The sequence below is a fragment of the Lactuca sativa genome, chromosome 5, assembly GCF_002870075.4.
Source record: "Lactuca sativa cultivar Salinas chromosome 5, Lsat_Salinas_v11, whole genome shotgun sequence".
Lineage (NCBI taxonomy): Eukaryota > Viridiplantae > Streptophyta > Magnoliopsida > Asterales > Asteraceae > Lactuca > Lactuca sativa.
The window spans coordinates 47,970,425-47,982,547 of NC_056627.2; the positions used below are offsets into that span (position 1 = coordinate 47,970,425).

Sequence of the window (12,123 nt, forward strand, 5' to 3'; positions counted from 1 at the left end):
TATATTTTGAAACTACATAAATATTAAACTTAGCTAAAGATTTTAAAGCATATGTTTCATTTAACATTGCAGTTAATATGGTATATGACAAGAAATCGCAATTTAGTAAAAAAGAAAAAAAAAATCGCCATTGAAGAAGATAAGAGAAGGAATAGAAGTTTAGGCGAGTGATTGATTGGCTGTGATGGTTCCCACCAAATCGTTTTGGTGGACGTTGACCATCAACCTTGGACGGCCAGATTTGAGTTACGGTGGCGATCTAAATTAGTTGGGATAAGGCCTAGGTTGACATGCGTCCATGCAATTATTCCCTTTTTCTGGAAAAGGAAAGCTTACTGTAGCAAAAGTGGTTTTAATACTTAAAAAAAAGAGAAATTAAGTGATGGATGTTTGGATACACTACAAGAAAAGTACTTATTAGTGACTAATTTATAGTGACAACCAAAAATTTGGTCACTAAAAACATCATTTAGTCACCAGATATTAAGTTGTCACAGAATTTTAGTAATCCTACAAATTTAATGACCAATTCTATGTAGTCGTCATTAAATCGGTCACTAAACCATTAATAAAATTAAAATACTTTTCTCTCGTATTATAATAACTATTATATAATACTATTAGTGACTAAAAATAATGGTCATTATGTTAGAGCACTAGTGACAAAAAATAGTTGTCACTGATTACTCTTTATTATTTGAAAACCACTTGAATGCTATGCGGATCAACTGTGACCACTCAATAGTGGTCACTGAATTACAAAATGAAAAACAACTGGTGAACCTAAAATAGAGTAGTCAGTAGCTAAGATTTTCAATTAACGAAGATTAAAATATTTTTAATTAATATTTTTTTCATTTTGAAAATGACTACGAGTTTTCATAATTTTCCAAAAACTCTTTACATCTGATTAGTCCTTATCAAAGTTTCGTGTGCACTCATCCACAACTAATCAAAACCCTTTTATCAATACATATTTACTATACTACCCTTCTCAGGTATGGGTGATATAAAATCATTCTTTTGTCTTTTCCATTTGTGCTGTTTCATAATTAAAGAAATCAATTTGTCTTTCTATTATTATACGGAGGAAAAAGATGAATTTTCATAGCAATGTTCAAACTTTAGAGTGAAAAGTCATTTTGCCTCTCGTCAACACATCTCTCCTCATAGTTTGCCCTAAATCGACACACCAACCATCGACGGTTCGGCACTAGTGTCGTCGGTCCATCGTCGCTCCAAACCCTCCCATCGACGCACATTTGGTCTCCACTCGAAGTCAAACAGGTACTATTTTCTCCGCTCCGACCATCGATGTAGCCACATCTATTGCTCTTATGTCACATACATCATTTTCCTGCTAATCAATTTGTTCAATTGCTAATCAATCGGCTCCTTGATTCCATCTACCAAATTGTAGATAATATCATAGCAACTAGAAACATGACTTTCTCAACAAACAGAAAAGCTTGATTTTCTATCATTAACCTAAAAGTGTCCGTCTTCTCTCGCCTAACAGCTGACGCTCCTCCACATCGCGCCTTTCCAAATTCGCAGCTCCTTCCATCGCCTCCGACATCTCCACCGTCCCACCCCTCCCACACCTCCGGCGCCACCATCGCACAGCAGAACTCCGACTCCTATGCAGGTATCTAGTCCGTTCTTCAATTTTCCTGATTTCTCTTTATTTTTGCTGAAATCGTTGCTCTACTCCAAGCCTGATGAAATTGGCGATTTCTCGGAAATCGGTAAAGAAATCATTGATATGAAATTGCTTGTTGATTTCTTAAAATCGTGATGTTCTGATGAAATTTTTTGCTGATTTCTCCACATTGTATGTTCTGATTTGAGTATAATTGTGAATTACGTTAAACGGAATACAATCATTTTCTAAATTTCTTTCTCTGCTCATTAATCTCATATTATACCTTTTATCTTGTCTTGAGATTAGATGAAAAATGAAAGTTACTCTTTTCTTCTTGTTAAAGATATAGTACTGGTGGTTTTCATACAGATTTTGTTTCATCCATGAATACATGCTTTCAAAATGATAAAATCTTTTATGTTCTTGTGTTTGAATACATTAAAGGATCTTCAGATGCTAAGGAGCAGATTCATAAGCTCACACACGTTCCCAGGAGTTGGAGAAGCAGGTATGTATGCAATGAATTAATTTTTATCAAATTATGTCATGATTTGCATTCTGTTGTAGTTTATAAGTGTTTATTGCTTATTACAGGTGGAGAAACTACAGTTGAAATTCGATCTCAAACCCAGGATAATGGAGGCTTTGGAAACTAGATTGAAAGAATTGGAGCAGAAGATGCTTGATATAAATCCAAAGCTTCAAGAGGTAAGATTTTCTATTATTGTGTTTTTTATGCATTATTAGTAGATCTGAATTGGAATTGAGTTTCATTCTTTTTTGACATTTGGTTGCAAAAGATTGCTGAGTTGAATTCCACTGAAATTCACTAAATCCTTCAAGTGACAAAATTCAATTTTCCTTACATAAACCCATGGAATTCAATTCCAATCTCCCGCATTTGTAAACAAAAAATCAACTTTCCTTGCACAAAGTCATGGAATTCAATCCCAACCAAACGTGATCATGGAATGTAATGACTCATTCCATTACCATGGTTATTCATTTCCATCCAACTAAACATACCCATGGCTAATGATATCTATTAAATCCTACAATTAATTTAATTTCTAATTTTCTACAGAAAAACTGGTGTTGACAAAATATCAAAGAATACATAAACTTGTAGATTTTGTCAAAGATAAAGAGCAAGATAAAGATTTGCTAAAACAGGTAGTTACCGAGATAATGATTGCCAAAGCAGGGGCATATTGTTAGATGGCTCCAGACTCCAGAGTAATTTTTTTACTGTATGTTTTAATAAAGATAAAGATTTTAAATGTCCTTTTTATTTTTCTAACAATTGTATAGTATTAGGACACTAAGGCAAGGAGAAAAGAAGCATTACAACCAAAAAGTAGACGGATATATCTTTACAATTGTATTATGGGAACTTTTACACAACAAACTACCCTTTGAGGATATGTACAACCTCCAAGCTGCTTATCTGCAACTTTCAAGGTAAAAAAGTAATTTTTATATCATCTCCTAAAGGGTAAAATAGTAAAACAAGAGGGGTATAATTGTAATTTTTACTTGCTTTTTATCATTCAAAATGTGAGTCTAAGTTTTGGAAGATCTACCAGAAGATTTAGCAATGATTATGAGTTCATGTTGGATGGAGGACTCAGATTCTCTCAATTCAGTTACATTATTTTTCGACAATTTTGAGTATTCTAGTTAATCAGCTAGTGAATTCCATGCTTAGAAGAGGTGGTTTCCGAACGGTAGGTACTAGTTTTAACTTTTAAAAGTTAATTGCTATCGTTAATTTTATTTATTAATGAATTATTATTTTGTTTTTTCAGCCATTAAAACCACGAGAAGCAACACCATTTCTTACTCCATCTCTTGGACAAGGAATAGTCAACACATCATCTTTGACTCACCAACCTCAACCTGCTTCTCTGGGGCTCTTCTTTTTGCTGCTTGCTAACACTACATGTAAACATTAATCTATTTCTTGATAATGTCTTTTTGATATACAGATAGATTAAATTGCAGATTCTGAGCATATCTTGAAGAGAGCAACAAGGCCTTTGTGATATCAGAGGAGGTAGATATTTTTTTAAATCTTTTTCATTTCATAAACAATGTTGTTGATTGTCATTATCATTCTAAAGTTAATAATTAGCATGAACTATTAATTGCAGAGGTTAAGGATGGCATATCATGCTTGAAAGCAGCAAAACAAGGCGGTGGATTGCAATGAAACTTATTTGTTCCTTTGTTGGCAATGAGATGCAATTTTATTTTATTTTTTACTTTTTTATATTTTCATGGCAAATAGAGGTTGAATCCATTTTCTTTGAATATTTTGTATTATCCTTTGTCTAAATTTGAATATATGATATTTTTACTTTAGTCATTTCAGTACTGTATATTTGGGTTTGTTCAAACTTGAGAACAATTTATGTTTAAACATCTTTTGAGGAGTTTTTATGGTAACTAACCGGATAAGCCAGTGGTGACTTTTTATGGTCACAAATTGGATAAATTAGTGACGACTTTTTATGGTCACAAATTGGATAAACCAGTGACGACTTTCTATGGTCATTAATTGAATAAAACAGTGACGACTTTCATTGTTTAGTGACAGCATTTAGTGACGAAACGAGTCGTCACAGATTTAGTGACTAGTATATTTTAGTCACTATTTAGTGACCACTTTTCTATTTTCGTCACTGATTAGTTTTTGTGACGGACCTATAGTGACGAAAAGTGACGACCAAATGTTTGGTCACTAAATCAGTTAGTGACAACTGCTTCTATTGTTAGTGACCATTTTGTTTTGGTCACTAATTGACAGTTTTTTTGTAGTGGATAAATAGTTTTTAGCTTATTAGCTTATTGCTTATTTGCTTATTGTGGTGAGAATAAATATTTTTTAAAAATGTGTTTGGTGCTTATTGCGGTGGGAATAAGTAATAAGTAATAATCATTTAAGTGTTTGGCAAAATAAAATAGGTTATATGAGTAAAATGACTAATAAGCAATAAACAATAAGTAATAAACATTCCCCCTTGCTTATTAAAATCAGCCTATTTTGTTTATTCCTACCGCAATAAGCTGATTTTTAAAGACTCCTATCAAAACACTTAAATTTGCTTATTGCGGTGGGGTTAAGCAATAAGCAATAAGTAACCTATTTTTTCTCTATCCAAACACCCCCTAAAATAACCATGAGATGAAAAACCGTATAAGATATTTTTTATATCACTCGGGAATTAATGCCCTTCGTTTTCCAAGAATTATCACATTATTATTGTGCGAATGACATTTAGGCCCTGTTTGATACGCATCTTTCCAAGTCCAAACAGATCTTTTTGGCTGAATGGACCGGAAAGACTGTTTGATTTGCAAAAAAAAATGGGTCTTTCCCGGTAAGATATGTCTTTCCCAGAAAGCCCCAAAATCATATCTTTCTGGCTGAATGGGCTGGAAAGACAATTATGCACCAAACCCCGTCTCTTTCTTTCTTTCTTAGATTATTAATTTTTTTAAATAACTTTTTTAAAATTTAATTTTATTGAATTATTACTTTTTTTCGTCATTTAGCACAATCAATCAGATATATAATCAAACAGCATGGTTTCTTTCCCAGTCAGAAAATTTTCCCATACAACACTTTACCAGACAGCACTTTCCCAGACAAAAACTATTAAACGGGACCTTATTCCTCGTAAATATATTTCATGTTGAATCAGTTTAAAATTTGAGCTTGCGAACTCGTTAAGACTTAAGACTAGAGTATTTGAGATGGCAATGGCATGTACGAATATGTGGTGTTCACCGATTCCACCCCTTTTTGCCTCACTTTTGGGCCTGCTATGGTGAGAATGAACCATATACTATCCCTTATCTTTTTGGTTCTTACCTTGTATAGTGTAACTTCATGATGAAAGGAAAATTAGAAAACAATAAAAGATGATAATTTCCTATGTGGAAAGGAAGGCCAAGGAATAATGACGGGTGGCGTGTTCGGCAAAACTAGCTGGTAGTGGGTAGCTTGTAGTAGTAGCGAATAGCTTGTAGCCTGTAGCGTTTTGTTATACGCTACATGAAATAACATTTGGATTTTGAGCGTTTTGATTAAACTAAACGTTAGAAGCTTGTAGTGTCAAACGAGGCTTTTTGTTTTAAACGAAGCGTTTTGTCAAATGCTAGAAGCTAGAAACTCTCAAACACTCCAAAACACTCCATGTCGAACACGCCTAGAGAATGATGTGGCGTTGGAGTAGTGCTGGATGACATGAAAAATCGGAGGCATGTAAAACTGAGAGACTCTTACACCCATTGGTCTTAGTACTCATACACAACAATAAATTATGTATTTATTGTCGAAGAATGTAATAATTTCATTAAAAATGTATGCTGAAGAAGTGACGATGATTTAACATATATTATGTATTATATCTATAAGATATATATATATATATATATATATATATATATATATATATATCAAAATCAAACTCTTTGATTTGTTTTTCAACCAAAAATCCTAGTTCCTATATGCCCGATTCAATCCACAATTAGATATTTCAAGTTTTCGCACTCTTAAAATCTTTTAGCTTCACAAAAAACTTCTGGTTGCACCAAATATCTTAGTTCCTATATGTTGATTCAATCTACAATTAGATATTTAAAGTTTTCACACTCTCTTAGAGTGTTTTAGCTTCATAAAAAACTTTAGGTAACCATTCAAGTAGATGGTTTTAACATCAATTTGTCATATCTTATAATCATTCGTATGAAACTATACCAATAATTATTTTGATGACTTTAATGCTTGCAAATGATAAGAAGGTTTCCTCATACTGTATATCATGAATTTGTGTGAAACCTTTCACCACTAATCAGGTCTTAAAGGTATGTATATTTTCTTGTATGTCGGCCTTCTTCTTGAAGGCCAACTTATACCCAACATACGTGCTATTAGGTGGAAGATTAGCAATGTTTCAATATTTATTGTCTTTTCATGAACTACATATTTGTACTTATGTCTTCAAACCATTCATCACATTCTGGATATGATAAACTTATTAATAAATAGTGTCTTCATAATGATCTTGCAGTTCAACTTCTTTAGCAGACATACGGAATTTATATATATTAGGATATTAAGAAACCATAGCACATATAAGCATTAGATGTGTTTCATGTTGTGTCTGTGTACATTTGTACGTGGGTTTGTCACATTGTTTTCTAGTTTATATAGAAGGTGTTGCATCTTACAATTCTCCAATTTATTTGAGACCTACATTTCTCCTACTTGCTTCTTATAACAAAATATTTCACTCTAGAAACTCATAACGTAAGCAACAAAGATTCTATATATGCTAGGGTTATAGGAATAGTTTCACATCATTAATATTGGGTACCCTACAATTATACACTTGAGAATTATGAACTCTAGTTTGTTATAAGTCTCACATAGTGTGTGGGTTTCAGAACCTCAAATGATCAAGTAAGACAACTTTAGATCTTACCGATACCATAACTCATATGATGTCTTATCTGTCTTATTTACCTTCTTAATTGGATCTATATTAAGTATGTGTGTTGCAGACTATATGCAATAACTCTAAAGGATACATGTAGATTGTTTGACTCAATATGATTGAACCATATCAAGTAAAGTTTGATTCTTCCTCTTATATTAACCACCATGTTATGGTATGTTATGGTGTTCCTGGTGGAGTGAAGTCCAAGATAATTCCATGATCCATTGGATGGTATAAGAACTCTTTACTCATATATTCACCGTCTCAATCATTAAATGGATGTTATGGTCTTTCCGAACCGATTTTATTCTAAAAGGTCTTGAACATTTCAATAGCTTTATGTTTATGTCTCAACAAGTAGACATAACCATATGTATTGTAATCATTAATAAATGTAATAAAAGTAGTTATCACTATATCAATATGTACAAGTCCTAGTAAATCTTCGAACGTCTCATCTTGATCAATGGTAGGTGCCTTGGTTGTCTTTCCTCACAACCAAGATTCACATAAGCCAAAGTATTTATAACTTTTGTTTTCGAAATTCCATTTGATTGTACTTTTTTTTTTATAGATTATATATATATATATATATATATATATATATATATATATATATATATATATATATATATATATATATAAAAGAGGACAAATATGTTTAAATCATACTTGAATGTTTTACCATCTACTCTAATAAACGAAGGTCTTTTTTACCACTTGTCACATTTTCATTCAATTTGTCAAATGTCATTTTGTGGTTATTTCGAATTTTTTTTCCATTTCTATTTTATTAAATTCCACATAATATTTTAATGTAATAATTACAATAAATGTAGTAATAAATGCGTATTAATTTCATTAATAAACTTACCTTTAATTTCAAAATTCTCAAAATTAAAAGCTTATTAGTTTTTTTTATTTATTTAAATTAATTGTTTAAATTTAAAAGATAAAAAATATTTCTATTATAATAATTCATTATTATTTTTTTTTAAAAAAAAATCAAAGTTTTCAAATATTTTGATTTTTATATTTAATTTTTTTTTAATTAACTCATATAATGCATGAGTCTGACAACTAGTTAGATGTATATACCAACTTGCCATGAGAGTCATCATTATGCGAATAAAGATCATAAATACTATTACAATGAATAACATTAAAACAAAACAAGTTATCTTTATAAATACAAATTTCTTGCCAAGTAAATACATGAAATCAATGATTAAAGTGTTAGGGTAAATTACAGAATGGTCCCTATGGTTTAGGGTAACTTACGTGTTTGGTCCCTAACTTATTTTTCTAACATGGAAGGCCCCTACTATTTGTTTTGTTACACGCTTGGTCCCTATCTTACATAAAAAGTCTATTTTTCCCTTGATTTTTTAATTTATTTAAATAAACACACCCCCAACCCCAACCCCGCCCCCTCACCTTACCTTACCTTACCTATCCTACCATTTTTCTTTATTTAAATAATTGTCTTTTTATGTAAGATAGGGACCAAATGCATAATAAAAACAAACAATAGGTACCAAGCATGTAACAATAACAAACAATAGGGACCTTCCGAGTTAAAAAATTAAGTTAGGGACTAAACGTGCAAATCAACAAGGTTTTAAAATGGGTATTGCTATTTGCTACATATCAAATTAACAACGTTTTATAATTTCTTTTTAAATAGACTATTTTATTTATAAATATTTGAGTAAATTATACGAATGGTCCCTATGGTTTGGGGTAATTTGCACTTTTGGTCCCTAACTTAATTTTTTTTAAACTCGGAAGGTCCTTACTGTTTGTTATTGTTAGACGCTTGGTCCCTATTTTTTGTTTTTGTTACACATTTGGTCCTATCTTACGTAAAAAAATAATTATTTAAATAGGTAAAAATGGTAGGGTAGGTAAGGTAAGGTGAGGGGGTGGGGTTGGGGGTGAGTTTATTTAAATAAATTAAAAAATCAAGGAAAAAATAGACTTTTTAATGTAAGACATGGACCAAACGTATAACAAAAACAAATAGTAGGGACCTTCCGAGTTAGAAAAATAAGTTAGGGACCAAACACGTAAGTTACCCTAAACCATAGGGACCATTCGTGTAATTTACCCTAAAATTTTGTTTACATTCTTATGTTTTAAATTTTTTATATGATATATTATTTTTATCATTTTATTTATATATGTATTTTATAATTACATCAATTTGTTGTCAAAGTGTAATTATATAAGACAAAATTATATAAATGCTTTATATGGTTTACCAAATTACAACTCCACTCTTAGTTATTTTTTTAATGAATATAGTCCATGTGGTTTCTAAAACTTACATAGTTAGTCTTGAACCACATGAAATGATTTATTTGTCATGTATAATTTTTTTTATATTTTTATTAACATCTTTCATGTAAAAAAAGGAAAACATATATCCAACTTACCGTCCCCGACTTTTGACGAATATAGTCCCTCTCTCTCTCTTTCTCTCTCTCTCTCTCTCTCTCTCTCTCTCTCTCTCTCAACTAAGATCAGAAATATAAAGACCCTTTGTTGCCGGCCTCTTTCATCGCTAGAAGCCTTGAGCCATCGTCGTAAGCCTTAACACCGCATCCTCCCTTCATTGGTAAAACCCTCATCCACCCCTCAACTCGTCTCATATTAATGTCTCCTTCTTGTTATTCTAACCACCATTTTCATCTCACCACACTCCATCAACACCATCGTTTTCCACTCCTATGACCGATCGATGAGCCATAGCCCTCCAAGTATGGAAAATACAAATTTCTTGCCCTACCCCTATAAGGGCTTCGCCCACCACCGCCATCTCCGAGGGATTTTTTGAAAATCGTCAACACAAATAAATACACAAAAGTAATTTAAGGTTAGTTCTGGTTGTTAAAAAAATGAGAGAACTTGACGAGGTGTTAAGGGATTGCTGATTGTCAGGTGTAGGGGTGAGAATCAGTTCGGTTTATAGGTTCTTCAGTTTCCTCATTTTGAAATTTTTTTGGTCTAATTTGAAAACCGATTCAAATCCCTCTTGACCAAACTGAGACCCGAATTCGAATCCGGTTGGTTTTGTAAAGAAATCAAGGAAACCAAATATTTTCTTAATAAAATCAATGTTTCAATTTCCAAACATAATTACAAATGTTCAAACATAAAAAACTAAAGTTCCAAACATAAATATCTGAAGTTTCGATGATTAGGAGGAGAAATTGAAAATGAAAAGTTAAGTGTACATGTAAATTGTGAATTTGAGAGGGTTATGAGCCACGAATACTGAATAGTGAAACCATAAATTCGTAAAAGTGCTAAATTTTTTACTTTATATTGATTGTTTAATATTTTTATCTAATATATAAAATATAAAATATAATTTTTAATTAATTAATTAATGTAATTCGAACTTTAGCTTCAGCTTGGTCTAAAGTTTATGAGACCAAAACTCAAACCAAAAACCAAATTAAAAATTCAGTTTGGTCTCAAGCCAAACCAGAAACCGAACTTTAATATGGTTTGGTCTGGAATCGATTTCGGTTAAATTTGATTTTCGGGTTTTTCAGTTCCGGACCAAACAATTCCTCGACTAGTGGTTTTGAGTAATCAATTTATTTGGATCTTAAATTTCTCGTTGTGTAAAATTGGGTTCTTTAATTTCTAGTTGTCTTAAATTTTTACATCTTAATTTTTTTCCTTAGTTGTGTTAAATTCTAGATTTTTAAAGTTCAGGGAAAGCTAGTTTTGGATATGGTTTCCTAAATTTCTAGATGTCTTAAATTTCATTAAGGTGGTTTTGGATATTATTCGAGTATCAGACGACACTTTTCAAGAATCAGAATAGATGTGATATAACTTGCCAAGCACTAATGACCCTTGTTATGAAGTAATACGAATAACCCACAAAACTACAAGCAAACAAAGACACAATATTTACGTGGTTCATTCAAGGTGACCTACGTCCACGAGCATGAGTGGCTATTCTATATTCACCCGTTCTCAAATAGAGGTTACAAGTACAATTTAACAGAGATTCGCCTACTCACTAAGGGTATAAAACACACTAAAGACCACTCTAAAACAACTAACATGAATCCTTATATATAGACTATGGATCGGACCGAGAACCCTAATAGCTTCTAAGTTAAGTTTATAAAATGATTTGTGTTTGATGTATATCCCATTGATACGAAGCATGTATTGATCCTTCCATGTGTTCATTTGAAGTGTTTTAACATGTATTTTATGTTATATGAGTCCGTTGTTACATATTTGAGGTTATATGGAAGTTAAATGGCTTAATGAGAAAAAGTTGCAAAAATCAACATTCTGTCAGCTATGCTGTGGCGCACCATGAAGGGATGTGGCACGTTCCCTATGCATACTCATTTTCAATGTCGTTTTATTTAACTGAATTTTAAGTCTGGTTCCTTCCTTTGGTTTCCATGAGTCATAATAGGATACTAAAGGAGTATTATGGACTTAGAATGATGGGTTAATACTTGGAAAAATATTCTTAGTCTTTGACACTTTACAACAATGATAATAGGTGTTGAGTTGGAGGAACAAGATTGGTGAAGTCTAGGAAGAGTGGAGTATCACTAGCATTGGACTAAGGTAGGTTTCCAAGGATCATATATATATATATATATATATATATATATATATATATATATATATATATATATATATATATCCTAAACTATAACTTTTATCTAAAAGTTTTCACATGCTATAAATTGCAAATTTGCTATGAAATGTTTTGTTGATTCATGTATGCTTCTAAATGCCATGTTCTTTATATATAAGGAAGCTAGTTGAATGTTTTATACAAGTGGTTTGGAAACTAAAAGAGTTTTTCCTTAAAAGGTTGATTTGAATATAAAATGGATTTAAGACGAAATATTGATATGTTGTTTTGAAAAGGGGCTTCTTTAAAAGTAACTTGTTTTTTTATTTTATTTTGGTATGATA

General features: G+C 31.6%; 1 long non-coding RNA gene across 9 annotated transcripts; it reads left to right on the forward strand.

Moving 5' to 3' along the window:
* Positions 1-405: 405 nt before the first annotated feature.
* Positions 406-4,013, forward strand: LOC111911761 (uncharacterized). 9 transcript variants are annotated; one of them, XR_006192191.2, is made up of 9 exons: positions 409-1,287; positions 1,520-1,648; positions 2,090-2,153; positions 2,240-2,353; positions 2,730-2,881; positions 2,957-3,106; positions 3,232-3,372; positions 3,454-3,701; positions 3,799-4,013. It is a non-coding gene; the product is annotated as an uncharacterized LOC111911761 (long non-coding RNA). The 9 variants fall into 9 exon arrangements; XR_002856954.3 differs by having other exon boundaries at positions 406-1,287; positions 1,421-1,648; positions 2,957-3,372; XR_002856958.3 differs by having other exon boundaries at positions 408-1,287; positions 2,730-2,895; positions 2,963-3,372.
* The last annotated feature ends 8,110 nt before the right edge of the window (positions 4,014-12,123 follow it).